At 44.1% G+C, this 19369-nt stretch overlaps 1 long non-coding RNA gene across 2 annotated transcripts in view; it reads left to right on the top strand.

The window, feature by feature from the left end:
• Positions 1–617: 617 nt before the first annotated feature.
• Positions 618–19369, top strand: part of LOC307181306 — a 30407-nt gene continuing 11655 nt past the window's right edge. The window contains exons 1-3 of one of the 2 annotated variants that reach the window (XR_013826388.1): positions 618–658; positions 5319–5400; positions 7600–7704. This is a non-coding gene — a long non-coding RNA (uncharacterized lncRNA). Of the gene's footprint in view, positions 659–5318; positions 5401–7599; positions 7705–19369 lie in introns of those variants that run through there. The other variant, XR_013826387.1, reaches the window with a different exon arrangement.

Here is a 19369-nt window from a genome sequence, read left to right as displayed (position 1 = left end):
TTGCACCCGAGTACCAGGGGACGAAAACTGAGACACATTTGAACACGTCTCCCGATCACACGGTGGATCATACTCTGGGTTCCACATGCATGTTTTAGCTGAAGGAAGAATCCCTTAAACCTGGAGAGTTGAGACCCATGGAATGGTTACCATGCAATATAACTTCAAAGGGTCTGCATTTGCTCACCGAACCTCACCAATCCTATCACTGCTGCGTTTATGCCGCTGTACACACGCTTGATTCTCTTTCGGAGACATATAAATCCATAGGTTTTAAGATTCTTACTAGTCAGGTATATTCTTAGGCGTTTAATATGGGGTGTTGAGTCCACTTCGTTGAGCAAGGAGTAGCTCTTGTCTGTTACATATTAGGCTTAAGGAACTTTATCTGTGCTGATTTCAATCTCTGGTTTTATGCAGCACCCCAACTCACCTTTACCCTTAAGCAAGCATAAGTTGGTCTTCTAAATTTGAGACCCTGTTCTGTTTTGTAATTCAGTTCCTCTGTAGCCAAGTTTACATTCCGTGTATTAGTGATATCTTATGATGTTTCTTTTTCTGTGTGACTTATTTCAGTTAGAATCATCATACCTGAATCCACTCATTATGCTGCTACGGGCCTGATGACATAGATGTCATTGCTGAGTGATACTGCATTGTACGTAAGTACCACAACTTCTTTTCCATTTTTCGCTTTCTGTGATATTGAACTTGTACCGTAAACGAGGTTCTTGTAAACAGAGGCGTCCCAAACTTTGGGGTGGCTGTGTCTTTTTGATTTTAATTTCCCTAAGCTATAGGACCATAAGTGGAAGTGCCCTAGGCTCTGTTGCTTTGTTTTTTAGATGTTTCAGGAAACACCATACACTTCTCCAGAGTGGCTGTTGGCAATTTACATCCCGCCCATCAGCATAACAAGGCTCCCAGTTCTCCATGGCCTGTCCTGCCTTTCTGGATTTTACACTTTTTTCAGATGGCCCTTTTGACCGGGGGGCAGAGAGACTTCATTGTAGTGCAGATTTCCTTTGCAAGCTTGCTTGGTTGGCCAAAAAGGGCGTATGCGTTTTTTTCCTGAATATATTCAGGAAAAAACGCATACGCCCTTTTTGGCCAAGTGCATCATTGTGGACGTTCTGCCTCTTTTCCTATGCTTTACATGCAATTCCAGTCTACCTCCTGAAATCGGTTGCCTGCTATTCTGCCCCGCTTTCAAGTCCTCTTGGCAGCCTTACTTCAATGTATTTTTGGACGATAGCTGTCATTTATAACTCTGCAGGTTTGTGAATGACAGTGCCCCTGAGCTCCTTTCTTCAACCCGCTTTCTTGTGAGCTGGCCGCAACACCGCAGGATTGCTTCAGGCCCTAGTGTGGTTCCGGCACGGCAAGTTGAGCCTTTGGTTAATTCCTCTTCCTGGTGGGAAATGAGAGTTAAATTTGCCCATCCAGACACCTCCAGCTAGTCTCTCATTGGTCCTCACTATTCCTGTTCATCTTCCGCAGAAATTGCAAACTGGGCCAAACAGGAGGTTAAAGGCACTGACTCTCCAAGACGGGAGAGTGTTAGCAAAGCGTCTGGAATGTTGCACCCGAGTACCAGGGAACAAAAACTGAGACATATTTGACACGTCTCCCGATCACACGGTTGATCATACTCTGGGTTCCACATGCATGTTTTAGCTGAAGGAAGAATCCCTTAAACCTGGAGAGTTGAGATCCGTGGAATGGGTACCATGCAATACGACTTCAAAGGGTCTTCATTTGCTCACCGAACCTCTCCAATCCTATCACTGCTGCGTTTATGCCCCTGTACACACGCTTGATTCTCTTTCGGAGACATAGCAATCCATAGGTTTTAAGATACTTACTACTCAGGTACATGCTTAGGCGTTTAATATGGGGTGTTGAGTCCATTTCGTTGAGCAAGGAGTAGCTCTTGTCTATTCCATATTTGGCTTAAGGAACTTTATCTGTGCTCATTTCAATCTCTGGTTTTATGCAGCACCCCAACTCACCTTTCCCCTTAAGCAAGCATAAGTTGGTTTTCTACATTTGAGACCCTGTTCTGTTTTGTAATCCAGTTCCTGTGTAGCCAAGTTTACATTCTGTGTACTAGTGTTATCTTATGATGTTTCTTTTTCTGTGTGACTTATTTCAGTTAGAATCATCATACCTGAATCCACTCATTATGCTGCTGCGGGCCTCATGACATAGATTTCATTACTGAGGTATATTGCATTGTACGTAAGTACCACAACTACTTTATCCATTTTTCACTTTCTGCGATATTGAACTTGTACTGTAAACGAGGTTCTTGTAAACAGAGCCGTCCCAAACTTTGGGGTGGCTGTGTCTTTTTGATTTTAATTTCCCTAAGCTATAGGACCATAAGTGGAAGTGCCCTAGGCTCTGTTGCTTTGTTTTTTAGATGTTTCAGGAAACACCATACACTTCTCCCCAGTGGCTGTTGGCAATTTACATACCGCCCATCAGCATAACAAGGCTCCCAGTTCTCCATGGCCTGTCCTGCCTTTCTGGATTTTACACTTTTTTCAGATGGCCCTTTTGACCGGGGGGAAGTGAGACTTCATTGTAGTGCAGATTTCCTTTGCAAGCTTGCTTGGTTGGCCAAAAAGGGCGTATGCGTTTTTTCCTGAATATATTCAGGAAAAAACGCATACGGCCTTTTTGGCCAAGTGCATCATTGTGGACATTCTGCCTCTTTTCCTATGCTTTAAATGCAATTCCAGTCTACCTCCTGAAATCGGTTTCCTGCAATTCTGCCCCGCTTTCAAGTCCCCTTGGCAGCCTTACTTCAGTATATTTTTGGACGATAGCTGTCATTTATAACTCTGCAGGTTTGTGAATTACAGTACCCCTGAGCTCCTTTCTTCAACTCGCTTTCTTGTGAGCTGGCCGCAGCAGCGCAGGATTGCTTCAGGCCCTAATCTGGTACTGGCACGGCACGCTGAGCCTTTGGTTAATTCCTCTTCCCGGTGGGAAATGAGAGTTCAATTTGCCCGTCCAGACACCTCCAGCTAGTCTCTCATTGGTTCTCCCTATTCCTGTTCATCTTCCGCAGAAATTGCAAACTGGGCCACCAGGAGGTTAAAGGCACTGACTCTCCAAGTGGGGAGAGTGTTAGTAAAGCGTCTGGAATGTTGCACCCGAGTACCAGGGGACGAAAACTGAGACATATTTGAACACATCTCCCGATCACACGGTTGATCATACTCTGGGTTCCACATGCATGTTTTAGCTGAAGGAAGAATCCCTTAAACCTGGAGAGTAGAGACCCGTGGAATGGGTACCATGCAATATGACTTCAAAGGGTCTTCATTTGCTCACCGAACCTCTCCAATCCTATCACTGCTGCGTTTATGCCCCTGTACACACGCTTGATTCTCTTTCGGAGACATAGCAATCCATAGGTTTTCAGATACTTACTAGTCAGATACATTCTTAGGCGTTTAATATGGGGTGTTGAGTCCATTTCGTTGAGCAAGGAGTAGCTCTTGACTATTCCATATTTGGCTTAAGGAACTTTATCTGTGCTCATTTCAATCTCTGGTTTTATGCAGCACCCCAACTCACCTTTCCCCTTAAGCAAGCATAAGTTGGTTTTCTACATTTGAGACCCTGTTCTGTTTTGTAATCCAGTTCCTGTGTAGCCAAGTTTACATTCCGTGTACTAGTGTTATCTTATGATGTTTCTTTTTCTGTGTGACTTATTTCAGTTAGAATCATCATACCTGAATCCACTCATTATGCTGCTACGGGCCTGATGACATAGATTTCATTGCTGAGTGATATTGCATTGTACGTAAGTACCACAACTTCTTTATCCATTTTTCACTTTCTGCGATATTGACCTTGTACCGTAAACGAGGTTCTTGTAAACAGAGCCGTCCCAAACTTTGGGGTGGCTGTGTCTTTTTGATTTTAATTTCCCAAGGCTATAGGACCATAAGTGGAAGTGCCCTAGGCTCTGTTGCTTTGTTTTTTAGATGTTTCAGGAAACACCATACACTTCTCCCGAGTGGCTGTTGGCAGTTTACATCCCGCCCGTCAGCATAACAAGGCTCCCAGTTCTCCATGGCCTGTCCTGCCTTTCTGGATTTTACACTTTTTTCAGATGGCCCTTTTGACCGGGGGGCAGAGAGACGTCATTGTAGTGCAGATTTCCTTTGCAAGCTTGCTTGGTTGGCCAAAAAGGGCGTATGCGTTTTTTCCTGAATATATTCAGGAAAAAACGCATACGCCCTTTTTGGCCAAGTGCATCATTGTGGACGTTCTGCCTCTTTTCCTATGCTTTACATGCAATTCCAGTCTACCTCCTGAAATCGGTTTCCTGCAATTCTGCCCCACTTTCAAGTCCTCTTGTCAGCCTTACTTCAATATATTTTTGGACGATAGCTGTCATTTATAACTCTGCAGGTTTGTGAATTACAGTGCCCCTGAGCTCCTTTCTTCAACCCGCTTTCTTGTGAGCTGGCCTCAACACTGCAGGATTGCTTCAGGCCCTAGTGTGGTTCCGGCACGGCACGCTGAGCCTTTGGTTAATTCCTCTTCCTGGTGGGAAATGAGAGTTAAATTTGCCCCTCCAGACACCTCCACCTAGTCTCTCATTGGTTCTCCCTATTCCTGTTCATTTTCCGCAGAAATTGCAAACTGGGCCAAACAGGAGGTTAAAGGCACTGACTCTCCAAGTGGGGAGAGTGTTAGTAAAGCGTCTGGAATGTTGCACCCGAGTACCAGGGGACGAAAACTGAGATACATTTGAACACGTTTCCCGATCACACGGTGGATCATACTCTGGGTTCCACATGCATGTTTTAGCTGAAGGAAGAATCCCTTAAACCTGGAGAGTTGAGACCCATGGAATGGTTACCATGCAATATAACTTCAAAGGGTCTGCATTTGCTCACCGAACCTCACCAATCCTATCACTGCTGCGTTTATGCCACTGTACACACGCTTGATTCTCTTTCGGAGACATATAAATCCATAGGTTTTAAGATTCTTACTAGTCAGTTATATTTTTAGGCGTTTAATATGGGGTGTTGAGTCCACTTCGTTGAGCAAGGAGTAGCTCTTGTCTGTTACATATTAGGCTTAAGGAACTTTATCTGTGCTCATTTCAATCTCTGGTTTTATGCAGCACCCCAACTCACCTTTCCCCTTAAGCAAGCATAAGTTGGTTTTCTAAATTTGAGACCCTGTTCTGTTTTGTAATTCAGTTCCTCTGTAGCCAAGTTTACATTCCGTGTATTAGTGATATCTTATGATGTTTCTTTTTCTGTGTGACTTATTTCAGTTAGAATCATCATACCTGAATCCACTCATTATGCTGCTACGGGCCTGATGACATAGATGTCATTGCTGAGTGATATTGCATTGTACGTAAGTACCACAACTTCTTTTCCATTTTTCGCTTTCTGTGATATTGAACTTGTACCGTAAACGAGGTTCTTGTAAACAGAGGCGTCCCAAACTTTGGGGTGGCTGTGTCTTTTTGATTTTAATTTCCCTAAGCTATAGGACCATAAGTGGAAGTGCCCTAGGCTCTGTTGCTTTGTTTTTTAGATGTTTCAGGAAACACCATACACTTCTCCAGAGTGACTGTTGGCAATTTACATCCCGCCCATCAGCATAACAAGGCTCCCAGTTCTCCATGGCCTGTCCTGCCTTTCTGGATTTTACACTTTTTTCAGATGGCCCTTCTGACCGGGGGGCAGAGAGACTTCATTGTAGTGCAGATTTCCTTTGCAAGCTTGCTTGGTTGGCCAAAAAGGGCGTATGCATTTTTTCCTGAATATATTCAGGAAAAAACGCATACGCCCTTTTTGGCCAAGTGCATCATTGTGGACGTTCTGCCTCTTTTCCTATGCTTTACATGCAATTCCAGTCTACCTCCTGAAATCGGTTTCCTGCAATTCTGCCCCGATTTCAAGTCCTCTTGGCAGCCTTACTTCAGTATATTTTTGGACGATAGCTGTCATTTATAACTCTGCAGGTTTGTGAATTACAGTGTCCCTGAGCTCCTTTCTTCAACTCGCTTTCTTGTGAGCTGGGCGCAACACAACAGGATTGCTTCAGGGCCCAGTGTGGTTCTGGCACGGCACGCTAAGCCTTTGGTTAATTCCTCTTCTTGGTGGGAAATGAGAGTTCAATTTGCCCGTCCAGACACCTCCAGCTAGTCTCTCATTGGTTCTCCCTATTCCTGTTCATCTTCCGCAGAAATTGCAAACTGGGCCAAACAGGAGGTTAAAGGCTCTGACTCTCCAAGTGGGGAGAGTGTTAGTAAAGCGTCTGGAATGTTGTACCCGAGTACCAGGGGACGAAAACTGAGACATATTGGAACACGTTTCCCGATCACACGGTGGATCATACTCTGGGTTCCACATGCATGTTTTAGCTGAAGGAAGAATCCCTTAAACCTGGAGAGTTGAGATCCGTGGAATGGGTACCATGCAATACGACTTCAAAGGGTCTTCATTTGCTCACCGAACCTCTCCAATCCTATCACTGCTGCGTTTATGCCCCTGTACACACGCTTGATTCTCTTTCGGAGACATAGCAATCCATAGGTTTTAAGATACTTACTACTCAGGTACATGCTTAGGCGTTTAATATGGGGTGTTGAGTCCATTTCGTTGAGCAAGGAGTAGCTCTTGTCTATTCCATATTTGGCTTAAGGAACTTTATCTGTGCTCATTTCAATCTCTGGTTTTATGCAGCACCCCAACTCACCTTTCCCCTTAAGCAAGCATAAGTTGGTTTTCTACATTTGAGACCCTGTTCTGTTTTGTAATCCAGTTCCTGTGTAGCCAAGTTTACATTCCGTGTACTAGTGTTATCTTATGATGTTTCTTTTTCTGTGTGACTTATTTCAGTTAGAATCATCATACCTGAATCCACTCATTATGCTGCTACGGGCCTGATGACATAGATTTCATTGCTGAGTGATATTGCATTGTACGTAAGTACCACAACTTCTTTATCCATTTTTCACTTTCTGCGATATTGACCTTGTACCGTAAACGAGGTTCTTGTAAACAGAGTCGTCCCAAACTTTGGGGTGGCTGTGTCTTTTTGATTTTAATTTCCCAAGGCTATAGGACCATAAGTGGAAGTGCCCTAGGCTCTGTTGCTTTGTTTTTTAGATGTTTCAGGAAACACCATACACTTCTCCCGAGTGGCTGTTGGCAGTTTACATCCTGCCCATCAGCATAACAAGGCTCCCAGTTCTCCATGGCCTGTCCTGCCTTTCTGGATTTTACACTTTTTTCAGATGGCCCTTTTGACGGGGCGGGGGGGAAAGTGAGATTTCATTGTAGTGCAGATTTCCTTTGCAAGCTTGCTTGGTTGGCCAAAAAGGGCGTATGCGTTTTTTCCTGAATATATTCAGGAAAAAACGCATACGCCCTTTTTGGCCAAGTGCATCATTGTGGACGTTCTGCCTCTTTTCCTATGCTTTACATGCAATTCCAGTCTACCTCCTGAAATCGGTTGCCTGCTATTCTGCCCCGCTTTCAAGTCCTCTTGGCAGCCTTACTTCAATGTATTTTTGGACGATAGCTGTCATTTATAACTCTGCAGGTTTGTGAATGACAGTGCCCCTGAGCTCCTTTCTTCAACACGCTTTCTTGTGAGCTGGCCGCAACACCGCAGGATTGCTTCAGGCCCTAGTGTGGTTCCGGCATGGCAAGTTGAGCCTTTGGTTAATTCCTCTTCCTGGTGGGAAATGAGAGTTAAATTTGCCCATCCAGACACCTCCAGCTAGTCTCTCATTGGTCCTCACTATTCCTGTTCATCTTCCGCAGAAATTGCAAACTGGGCCAAACAGGAGGTTAAAGGCACTGACTCTCCAAGACGGGAGAGTGTTAGCAAAGCGTCTGGAATGTTGCACCCGAGTACCAGGGAACAAAAACTGAGACATATATGACACGTCTCCTGATCACACGGTTGATCATACTCTGGGTTCCACATGCATGTTTTAGCTGAAGGAAGAATCCCTTAAACCTGGAGAGTTGAGATCCGTGGAATGGGTACCATGCAATACGACTTCAAAGGGTCTTCATTTGCTCACCGAACCTCTCCAATCCTATCACTGCTGCGTTTATGCCCCTGTACACACGCTTGATTCTCTTTCGGAGACATAGCAATCCATAGGTTTTAAGATACTTACTAGTCAGGTACATTCTTAGGCGTTTAATATGGGGTGTTGAGTCCATTTCGTTGAGCAAGGAGTAGCTCTTGTCTATTCCATATTTGGCTTAAGGAACTTTATCTGTGCTCATTTCAATCTCTGGTTTTATGCAGCACCCCAACTCACCTTTACCCTTAAGCAAGCATAAGTTGGTTTTCTAAATTTGAGACCCTGTTCTGTTCTGGAATTCAGTTCCTGTGTAGCCAAGTTTACATTCCGTGTATTACTGATATCTTATGATGTTTCTTTTTCTGTGTGACTTATTTCAGTTAGAATCATCATACCTGAATCCACTCATTGTGCTGCTAAGGGCCTGATGACATAGATTTCATTGCTGAGTGATATTGCTTTGTAAGTAAATACCACAACTTCTTTATCCATCTGTCACTTTCTGCGATGTTGAACTTGTACTGTAAACGAGGTTCTTGTAAACAGAGGCGTCCCAAACTTTGGGGTGGCTGTGTCTTTTTGATTTTAATTTCCCTAAGCTATAGGACCATAAGTGGAAGTGCCCTAGGCTCTGTTGCTTTGTTTCTTAGGTGTTTCAGGAAACACCATACACTTGTCCCAAGTGTCTGTTGGCAATTTACATCCCGCCCATCAGCATAACAGGCTCCCAGTTCTCCATGGCCTGTCCTGCCTTTCTGGATTTTACACTTTTTTCAGATGGCCTTTTTGACCGGGGGGAAGTGAGACTTCATTGTAGTGCAGATTTCCTTTGCAAGCTTGCTTGGTTGGCCAAAAAGGGCGTATGCGTTTTTTCCTGAATATATTCCTGAATTTATTTCCTGAATATATTTTTCCTGAATATATTCAGGAAAAAACGCATACGCCCTTTGTGGCCAAGTGCATCATTGTGGACGTTCTGCCTCTTTTCCTATGCTTTCAATGCAATTCCAGTCTATTCAGGAAAAAACGCATACGCCCTTTTTGGCCAAGTGCATCATTGTGGACGTTCTGCCTCTTTTCCTATGCTTTCAATGCAATTCCAGTCTACCTCCTGAAATCGGTTTCCTGCAATTCTGCCCCGCTTTCAAGTCCTCTTGGCAGCCTTACTTCAGTATATTTTTGGACGATAGCTGTCATTTATAACTCTGCAGGTTTGTGAATTACAGTGCCCCTGAGCTCCTTTCTTCAACTCGCTTTCTTGTGACATGGCCGCAACACCGCAGGATGGCTTCAGGCCCTAATCTGGTTCTGGCACGGCACGCTGTGCCTTTGGTTATTTCCTCTTCCTGGTGGGAAATGAGAGTTAAATTTGCCCATCCAGACACCTCCAGCTAGTCTCTCATTGGTTCTCCCTATTCCTGTTCATCTTCCGCAGAAATTGCAAACTGGGCCAAACAGGAGGTTAAAGGCGCTGACTCTCCAAGTGGGGAGAGTGTTAGTAAAGCATCTGGAATGTTGCACCCGAGTACCAGGGGAGGAAAACTGAGACATATTTGAACACGTCTCCCGTTCACACGGTTGATCATACTCTGGGTTCCACATGCATGTTTTAGCTGAAGGAAGAATACCTTAAACCTGAGTAGTTGAAACCCGTGGAATGGGTACCATGCAATATGACTTCAAAGGGTCTTCATTTGCTCACCGAACCTCTCCAATCCTATCACTGCTGCGTTTATGCCTCTGTACACATGCTTGATTCTCTTTCGGAGACATAGCAATCCATAGGTTTTAAGATACTTACTAGTCAGGTACATTCTTAGGCGTTTAATATGGGGTTTTGAGTCCATTTCGTTGAGCAAGGACTGGCTCTTGTCTATTCCACATTTGGCTTAAGGAACTTTATCTGTGCTCATTTCAATCTCTGGTTTTATGCAGCACCCCAACTCACCTTTCCCCTTAAGCAAGCATAAGTTGGTTTTCTAAATTTGAGACCCTGTTCTGTTTTGGAATTCAGTTCCTGTGTAGCCAAGTTTACATTCCGTGTATTACTGATATCTTATGATGTTTCTTTTTCTGTGTGACTTATTTCAGTTAGAATCATCGTACCTGAATCCACTCATTGTGCTGCTAAGGGCCTGATGACATAGATTTCATTGCTGAGTGATACTGCATTGTACGTAAGTACCACAAGTTCTTTATCCATTTTTCACTTTCTGTGATATTGAACTTGTACGGTAAACGAGGATCTTGTAAACAGAGGCGTCCCAAACTTTGGGGTGGCTGTGTCTTTTTGATTTTAATTTCCCTAAGCTATAGGACCATAAGTGGAAGTGCCCTAGGCTCTGTTGCTTTGTTTTTTAGATGTTTCAGGAAACACCATACACTTCTCCCGAGTGGCTGTTGGCAATTTACATCCCGCCCATCAGCATAACAAGGCTCCCAGTTCTCCATGGCCTGTCCTGCCTTTCTGGATTTTACACTTTTTTCAGGTGGCCCTTTTGACCGGGGGGAAGTGAGACTTCATTGTAGTGCAGATTTCCTTTGCAAGCTTGCTTGGTTGGCCAAAAAGGGAGTATGCGTTTTTTCCTGAATATATTCAGGAAAAAACGCATACGCCCTTTTTGGCCAAGTGCATCATTGTGGACGTTCTGCCTCTTTTCCTATGCTTTCAATGCAATTCCAGTCTACCTCCTGAAATCGGTTTCCTGCAATTCTGCCCCGCTTTCAAGTCCTCTTGGCAGCCTTACTTCAGTATATTTTTGGACGATAGCTGTCATTTATAACTCTGCAGGTTTGTGAATTACAGTGCCCCTGAGCTCCTTTCTTCAACTCGATTTCTTTTGAGCTGGCCGCAACACCGCAGGATGGCTTCAGGCCCTAATCTGGTTCCGGCACGGCACGCTGAGCCTTTGGTTATTTCCTCTTCCTGGTGGGAAATGAGAGTTAAATTTGCCCGTCCAGACACCTCCAGCTAGTCTCTCATTGGTTCTCCCTATTCCTGTTCATCTTCCGCAGAAATTGCAAACTGGGCCAAACAGGAGGTTAAAGGGGCTGACTCTCCGTGTCGGGAGAGTGCTAGTAAAGCGTCTGGAATGTTACACCCGAGTACCAGGGTACGAAAACTGAGACATATTTGAACATGTCTCCCGATCACATGGTTGATCATACTCTAGGTTCCACATGCATGTTTTAGCTGAAGGAAGAATATCTTAAAACTGGGTAGTTGAAACCCGTGGAATGGGTACCATGCATTATGACTTCAAAGGGTCTTCATTTGCTCACCGAACCTCTCCAATCCTATCACTGCGGCGTTTACGCCCCTGTACACATGCTTGATTCTCTTTCGGAGACATAGCAATCCATAGGTTTTAAGATACTTACTAGTCAGGTACATTCTTAGGCGTTTAATATGGGGTGTTGAGTCCATTTCGTTGAGCAAGGAGTAGCTCTTGTCTATTCCATATTTGGCTTAAGGAACTTTATCTGTGCTCATTTCAATCTCTGGTTTTATGCAGCACCCCAACTCACCTTTACCCTTAAGCAAGCATAAGTTGGTTTTCTAAATTTGAGACCCTGTTCTGTTCTGGAATTCAGTTCCTGTGTAGCCAAGTTTACATTCCGTGTATTACTGATATCTTATGATGTTTCTTTTTCTGTGTGACTTATTTCAGTTAGAATCATCATACCTGAATCCACTCATTGTGCTGCTAAGGGCCTGATGACATAGATTTCATTGCTGAGTGATATTGCTTTGTAAGTAAATACCACAACTTCTTTATCCATCTGTCACTTTCTGCGATGTTGAACTTGTACTGTAAACGAGGTTCTTGTAAACAGAGGCGTCCCAAACTTTGGGGTGGCTGTGTCTTTTTGATTTTAATTTCCCTAAGCTATAGGACCATAAGTGGAAGTGCCCTAGGCTCTGTTGCTTTGTTTCTTAGGTGTTTCAGGAAACACCATACACTTGTCCCAAGTGTCTGTTGGCAATTTACATCCCGCCCATCAGCATAACAGGCTCCCAGTTCTCCATGGCCTGTCCTGCCTTTCTGGATTTTACACTTTTTTCAGCTGGCCTTTTTGACCGGGGGGAAGTGAGACTTCATTGTAGTGCAGATTTCCTTTGCAAGCTTGCTTGGGTGGCCAAAAAGTGCGTATGCGTTTTTTCCTGAATATATTCAGGAAAAAACGCATACGCCCTTTTTGGCCAAGTGCATCATTGTGGACGTTCTGCCTCTTTTCCTATGCTTTCAATGCAATTCCAGTCTACCTCCTGAAATCGGTTTCCTGCAATTCTGCCCCGCTTTCAAGTCCTCTTGGCAGCCTTACTTCAGTATATTTTTGGACGATACCTGTCATTTATAACTCTGCAGGTTTGTGAATTACAGTGCCCCTGAGCTCCTTTCTTCAACTCGCTTTCTTGTGACCTGGCCGCAACACTGCAGGATGGCTTCAGGCCCTAATCTGGTTCTGGCACGGCACGCTGTGCCTTTGGTTATTTCCTCTTCCTGGTGGGAAATGAGAGTTAAATTTGCCCATCCAGACACCTCCAACTAGTCTCTCATTGGTTCTCCCTATTCCTGTTCATCTTCCGCAGAAATTGCAAACTGGGCCAAACAGGAGGTTAAAGGCGCTGACTCTCCAAGTGGGGAGAGTGTTAGTAAAGCATCTGGAATGTTGCACCCGAGTACCAGGTACGAAAACTGAGACATATTTGAACACGTCTCCCGTTCACACGGTTGATCATACTCTAGGTTCCACATGCATGTTTTAGCTGAAGGAAGAATACCTTAAACCTGGGTAGTTGAAACCCGTGGAATGGGTACCATGCAATATGACTTCAAAGGGTCTTCATTTGCTCACCGAACCTCTCCAATCCTATCACTGCTGCGTTTATGCCCCTGTACACATGCTTGATTCTCTTTTGGAGACATAGCAATCCATAGGTTTTAAGATACTTACTAGTCAGGTACATTCTTAGGCGTTTAATATGCGGTGTTGAGTCCATTTCGTTGAACAAGGAGTAGCCCTTGTCTATTCCATATTTGGCTTAAGGAACTTTATCTGTGCTCATTTCAATCTCTGGTTTTATGCAGCACCCCCACTCACCTTTCCCCTTAAGCAAGCATAAGTTGGTTTTCTAAATTTGAGACCCTGTTCTGTTTTGGAATTCAGTTCCTGTGTAGCCAAGTTTACATTCCGTGTATTAGTGATATCTTATGATGTTTCTTTTTCTGTGTGACTTATTTCAGTTAGAATCATCATACCTGAATCCACTCATTATGCTGCTACGGGTCTGATGACATAGATTTCATTGCTGAGTGATACTGCATTGTACGTAAGTACCACAAGTTCTTTATCCATTTTTCACTTTCTGTGATATTGAACATGTACGGTAAACGAGGTTCTTGCAAACAGAGGCGTCCCAAACTTTGGGGTGGATGTGTCTTTTTGATTTTAATTTCCCTAAGCTATAGGACCATAAGTGGAAGTGCCCTAGGCTCTGTTGCTTTGTTTTTTAGATGTTTCAGGAAACACCATACACTTGTCCTGAGTGTCTGTTGGCAATTTACATCCCGCCCATCAGCATAACAAGGCTCCCAGTTCTCCATGGCCTGTCCTGCCTTTCTGGATTTTACACTTTTTTCAGATGGCCCTTTTGACCGGGGGGAAGTGAGACTTCATTGTAGTGCAGATTTCCTTTGCAAGCTTGCTTGGTTGGCCAAAAAGGGCGTATGCATTTTTTCCTGAATATATTCAGGAAAAAACGCATACGCCCTTTTTGGCCAAGTGCATCATTGTGGACGTTCTGCCTCTTTTCCTATGCTTTCAATGCAATTCCAGTCTACCTCCTGAAATCGGTTTCCTGCAATTCTGCCCCACTTTCAAGTCCTCTTGGCAGCCTTATTTCAGTATATTTTTGGACGATAGCTGTCATTTATAACTCTGCAGGTTTGTGCATTACAGTGCCCCTGAGATCCTTTCTACAACTCGCTTTCTTGTGACCTGGCCGCAACACCGCAGGATGGCTTCAGGCCCTAATCTGGTTCCGGCACGGCACGCTGAGCTTTTGGTTATTTCCTCTTCCTGGTGGGAAATGAGAGTTAAATTTGCCCGTCCAGACACCTCCAGCTAGTCTCTCATTGGTTCTCGCTATTCCTGTTCATCTTCCGCAGAAAATGCAAACTGGGCCAAACAGGATGTTAAAGGCGCTGACTCTCCAAGTGGGGAGAGTGTTAGTAAAGCGTCTGGAATGTTGCACCCGAGTACCAGGGGAGGAAAACTGAGACATATTTGAACACGTCTCCCGTTCACACGGTTGATCATACTCTGGGTTCCACATGCATGTTTCAGCTGAAGGAAGAATACTTTAAACCTGGAGAGTTGAGAACCGTGTAATGGGTACCATGCAATATGTCTTCAAAGGGTCTTCATTTGCTCACCAAACCTCTCCAATCCTATCACTGCTGCGTTTATGTCCCTGTACACACGCTTGATTCTCTTTTGGAGCCATAGCAATCCATAGGTTTTAAGATACTTACTAGTCAGGTACATTCTTAGGCGTTTAATATGGGGTGTTGAGTCCATTTCGTTGAGCAAGGAGTAGCTCTTGTCTATTCCATATTTGGCTTAAGGAACTTTATCTGTGCTCATTTCAATCTCTGGTTTTATGCAGCACCCCAACTCACCTTTCCCCTTAAGCAAGCATAAGTTGGTTTTCTAAATTTGAGACCCTGTTCTGTTCTGTAATTCAGTTCCTGTGTAGCCAAGGTTACATTCCGTGTATTACTGATATCTTATGATGTTTCTTTTTCTGTGTGACTTATTTCAGTTAGAATCATCATACCTGAATCCACTCATTGTGCTGCTAAGGGCCTGATGACATAGCTTTCATTGCTGAGTGATATTGCTTTGTAAGTAAATACCACAACTTCTTTATCCATTTTTCACTTTCTGTGATACTGAACTTGAACGGTAAACGAGGTTCTTGTAAACAGAGCCGTTCCAAACTTTGGGGTGGCTGTGTCTTTTTGATTTTAATTTCCCTAAGCTATAGGACCATAAGTGGAAGTGCCCTAGGCTCTGTTGCTTTGTTTTTTAGATGTTTCAGGAAACACCATACACTTCTCCCGAGTGTCTGTTTGCAATTTACATCCCGCCCATCAGCATAACAAGGCTCCCAGTTCTCCATGGCCTGTCCTGGCTTTCTGGATTTTACACTTTTTTCAGATGGCCCTTTTGACCGGGGGGAAGTGAGACTTCATTGTAGTGCAGATTTCCTTTGCAAGCTTGCTTGGTTGGCCAAAAAGGGCGTATGCGTTTTTTCCTGAATATATTCAGGAAAAAACGCATACGCCCTTTTTGGCCAAGTGCATCATTGTGGACATGCTGCCTCTTTTCCTATGCTTTCAATGCAATTCCAGTCTACCTCCTGAAATCGGTTTCCTGCAATTCTGCCCCGCTTTCAAGTCCTCTTGGCAGCCTTACTTCAGTATATTTTTGGACGATAGCTGTCATTTATAACTCTGCAGGTTTGTGAATTACAGTGCCCCTGAGCTCCTTTCTTCAACTCGCTTTCTTGTGACATGGCCGCAACACCGCAGGATGGCTTCAGGCCCAATCTGGTTCCGGCACGGCATGCTGAGTCTTTGGTTATTTCCTCTTCCTGGTGGGAAATGAGAGTTAAATTTGCCCGCCAGACACCTCCAGCTAGTCTCTCATTGGTTCTCCCTATTCCTGTTCATCTTCCGCAGAAATTGCAAACTGGGCCAAACAGGAGGTTAAAGGCGCTGACTCTCCAAGTGGGGAGAGTGTTAGTAAAGCGTCTGGAATGTTGCACCCGAGTACCAGGGGAGGAAAACTGAGACATATTTGAACACGTCTCCCGTTCACACGGTTGATCATACTCTGGGTTCCACATGCATGTTTTAGCTGAAGGAAGAATACCTTAAACCTGGAGAGTTGAGACCCGTGGAATGGGTACCATACAATATGACTTAAAAGGGTCTTCATTTGCTCACCGAACCTCTCCAATCCTATCACTGCTGCGTTTATGCCCCTGTACACACGCTTGATTCTCTTTTGGAGACATAGCAATCCATAGGTTTTAAGATACTTACTAGTCAGGTACATTCTTAGGCGTTTAATATGGGGTGTTGAGTCCATTTCGTTGAGCAAGGAGTAGCTCTTGTCTATTCCATATTTGGCTTAAGGAACTTTATCTGTGCTCATTTCAATCTCTGGTTTTATGCAGCACCCCAACTCACCTTTACCCTTAAGCAAGCATAAGTTGGTTTTCTAAATTTGAGACCCTGTTCTGTTCTGTAATTCAGTTCCTGTGTAGCCAAGTTTACATTCCGTGTATTACTGATATCTTATGATGTTTCTTTTTCTGTGTGACTTATTTCAGTTAGAATCATCATACCTGAATCCACTCATTGTGCTGCTAAGGGCCTGATGACATAGATTTCATTGCTGAGTGATATTGCTTTGTAAGTAAATACCACAACTTCTTTATCCATCTGTCACTTTCTGCGATGTTGAACTTGTACTGTAAACGAGGTTCTTGTAAACAGAGGCGTCCCAAACTTTGGGGTGGCTGTGTCTTTTTGATTTTAATTTCCCTAAGCTATAGGACCATAAGTGGAAGTGCCCTAGGCTCTGTTGCTTTGTTTCTTAGGTGTTTCAGGAAACACCATACACTTGTCCCGAGTGTCTGTTGGCAATTTACATCCCGCCCATCAGCATAACAAGGCTCCCAGTTCTCCATGGCCTGTCCTGCCTTTCTGGATTTTACACTTTTTTCAGATGGCCCTTTTGACCGGGGGGAAGTGAGACTTCATTGTAGTGCATATTTCCTTTGCAAGCTTGCTTGGTTGGCCAAAAAGGGCGTATGCGTTTTTTCCTGAATATATTCCTGAATTTATTTCCTGAATATATTTTTCCTGAATATATTCAGGAAAAAACGCATACGCCCTTTGTGGCCAAGTGCATCATTGTGGACGTTCTGCCTCTTTTCCTATGCTTTCAATGCAATTCCAGTCTATTCAGGAAAAAACGCATACGCCCTTTTTGGCTAAGTGCATCATTGTGGACGTTCTGCCTCTTTTCCTATGCTTTCAATGCAATTCCAGTCTACCTCCTGAAATCGGTTTCCTGCAATTCTGCCCCGCTTTCAAGTCCTCTTGGCAGCCTTACTTCAGTATATTTTTGGACGATAGCTGTCATTTATAACTCTGCAGGTTTGTGAATTACAGTGCCCCTGAGCTCCTTTCTTCAACTCGCTTTCTTGTGACATGGCCGCAACACCGCAGGATGGCTTCAGGCCCTAATCTGGTTCTGGCACGGCACGCTGTGCCTTTGGTTATTTCCTCTTCCTGGTGGGAAATGAGAGTTAAATTTGCCCATCCAGACACCTCCAGCTAGTCTCTCATTGGTTCTCCCTATTCCTGTTCATCTTCCGCAGAAATTGCAAACTGGGCCAAACAGGAGGTTAAAGGCGCTGACTCTCCAAGTGGGGAGAGTGTTAGTAAAGCATCTGGAATGTTGCACCCGAGTACCAGGGGAGGAAAACTGAGACATATTTGAACACGTCTCCCGTTCACACGGTTGATCATACTCTGGGTTCCACATGCATGTTTTAGCTGAAGGAAGAATACCTTAAACCTGAGTAGTTGAAACCCGTGGAATGGGTACCATGCAATGTGACTTCAAAGGGTCTTCATTTGCTCACCGAACCTCTCCAATCCTATCACTGCTGCGTTTATGCCTCTGTACACATGCTTGATTCTCTTTCGGAGACATAGCAATCCATAGGTTTTAAGATACTTACTAGTCAGGTACATTCTTAGGCGTTTAATATGGGGTTTTGAGTCCATTTCGTTGAGCAAGGAGTGGCTCTTGTCTATTCCACATTTGGCTTAAGGAACTTTATCTGTGCTCATTTCAATCTCTGGTTTTATGCAGCACCCCAACTCACCTTTCCCCTTAAGCAAGCATAAGTTGGTTTTCTAAATTTGAGACCCTGTTCTGTTTTGGAATTCAGTTCCTGTGTAGCCAAGTTTACATTCCGTGTATTACTGATATCTTATGATGTTTCTTTTTCTGTGTGACTTATTTCAGTTAGAATCATCGTACCTGAATCCACTCATTGTGCTGCTAAGGGCCTGATGACATAGATTTCATTGCTGAGTGATACTGCATTGTACGTAAGTACCACAAGTTCTTTATCCATTTTTCACTTTCTGTGATATTGAACTTGTACGGTAAACGAGGATCTTGTAAACAGAGGCGTCCCAAACTTTGGGGTGGCTGTGTCTTTTTGATTTTAATTTCCCTAAGCTATAGGACCATAAGTGGAAGTGCCCTAGGCTCTGTTGCTTTGTTTTTTAGATGTTTCAGGAAACACCATACACTTGTCCCGAGTGTCTGTTGGCAATTTACATCCCGCCCATCAGCATAACAAGGCTCCCAGTTCTCCATGGCCTGTCCTGCCTTTCTGGATTTTACACTTTTTTCAGGTGGCCCTTTTGACCGGGGGGAAGTGAGACTTCATTGTAGTGCAGATTTCCTTTGCAAGCTTGCTTGGTTGGCCAAAAAGGGCGTATGCGTTTTTTCCTGAATATATTCAGGAAAAAACGCATACGCCCTTTTTGGCCAAGTGCATCATTGTGGACGTTCTGCCTCTTTTCCTATGCTTTCAATGCAATTCCAGTCTACCTCCTGAAATCGGTTTCCTGCAATTCTGCCCCGCTTTCAAGTCCTCTTGGCAGCCTTACTTCAGTATATTTTTGGACGATAGCTGTCATTTATAACTCTGCAGGTTTGTGAATTACAGTGCCCCTGAGCTCCTTTCTTCAACTCGATTTATTTTGAGCTGGCCGCAACACCGCAGGATGGCTTCAGGCCCTAATCTGGTTCTGGCACGACACGCTGAGCCTTTGGTTATTTCCTCTTCCTGGTGGGAAATGAGAGTTAAATTTGCCCGTCCAGACACCTCCAGCTAGTCTCTCATTGGTTCTCCCTATTCCTGTTCATCTTCCGCAGAAATTGCAAACTGGGCCAAACAGGAGGTTAAAGGGGCTGACTCTCCAAGTCGGGAGAGTGCTAGTAAAGCGTCTGGAATGTTACACCCGAGTACCAGGGTACGAAAACTGAGACATATTTGAACATGTCTCCCGATCACATGGTTGATCATACTCTAGGTTCCACATGCATGTTTTAGCTGAAGGTAGAATACCTTAAACCTGGGTAGTTGAAACCCGTGGAATGGGT

This window comes from Stenella coeruleoalba (genome assembly GCF_951394435.1).
Source record: "Stenella coeruleoalba genome assembly, contig: scaffold_193, whole genome shotgun sequence".
Classification (NCBI taxonomy): domain Eukaryota; kingdom Metazoa; phylum Chordata; class Mammalia; order Artiodactyla; family Delphinidae; genus Stenella; species Stenella coeruleoalba.
The sequence above is the reverse complement of the archived record's forward strand: the minus strand, read 5'-3'. Positions and strand labels throughout refer to the sequence as shown.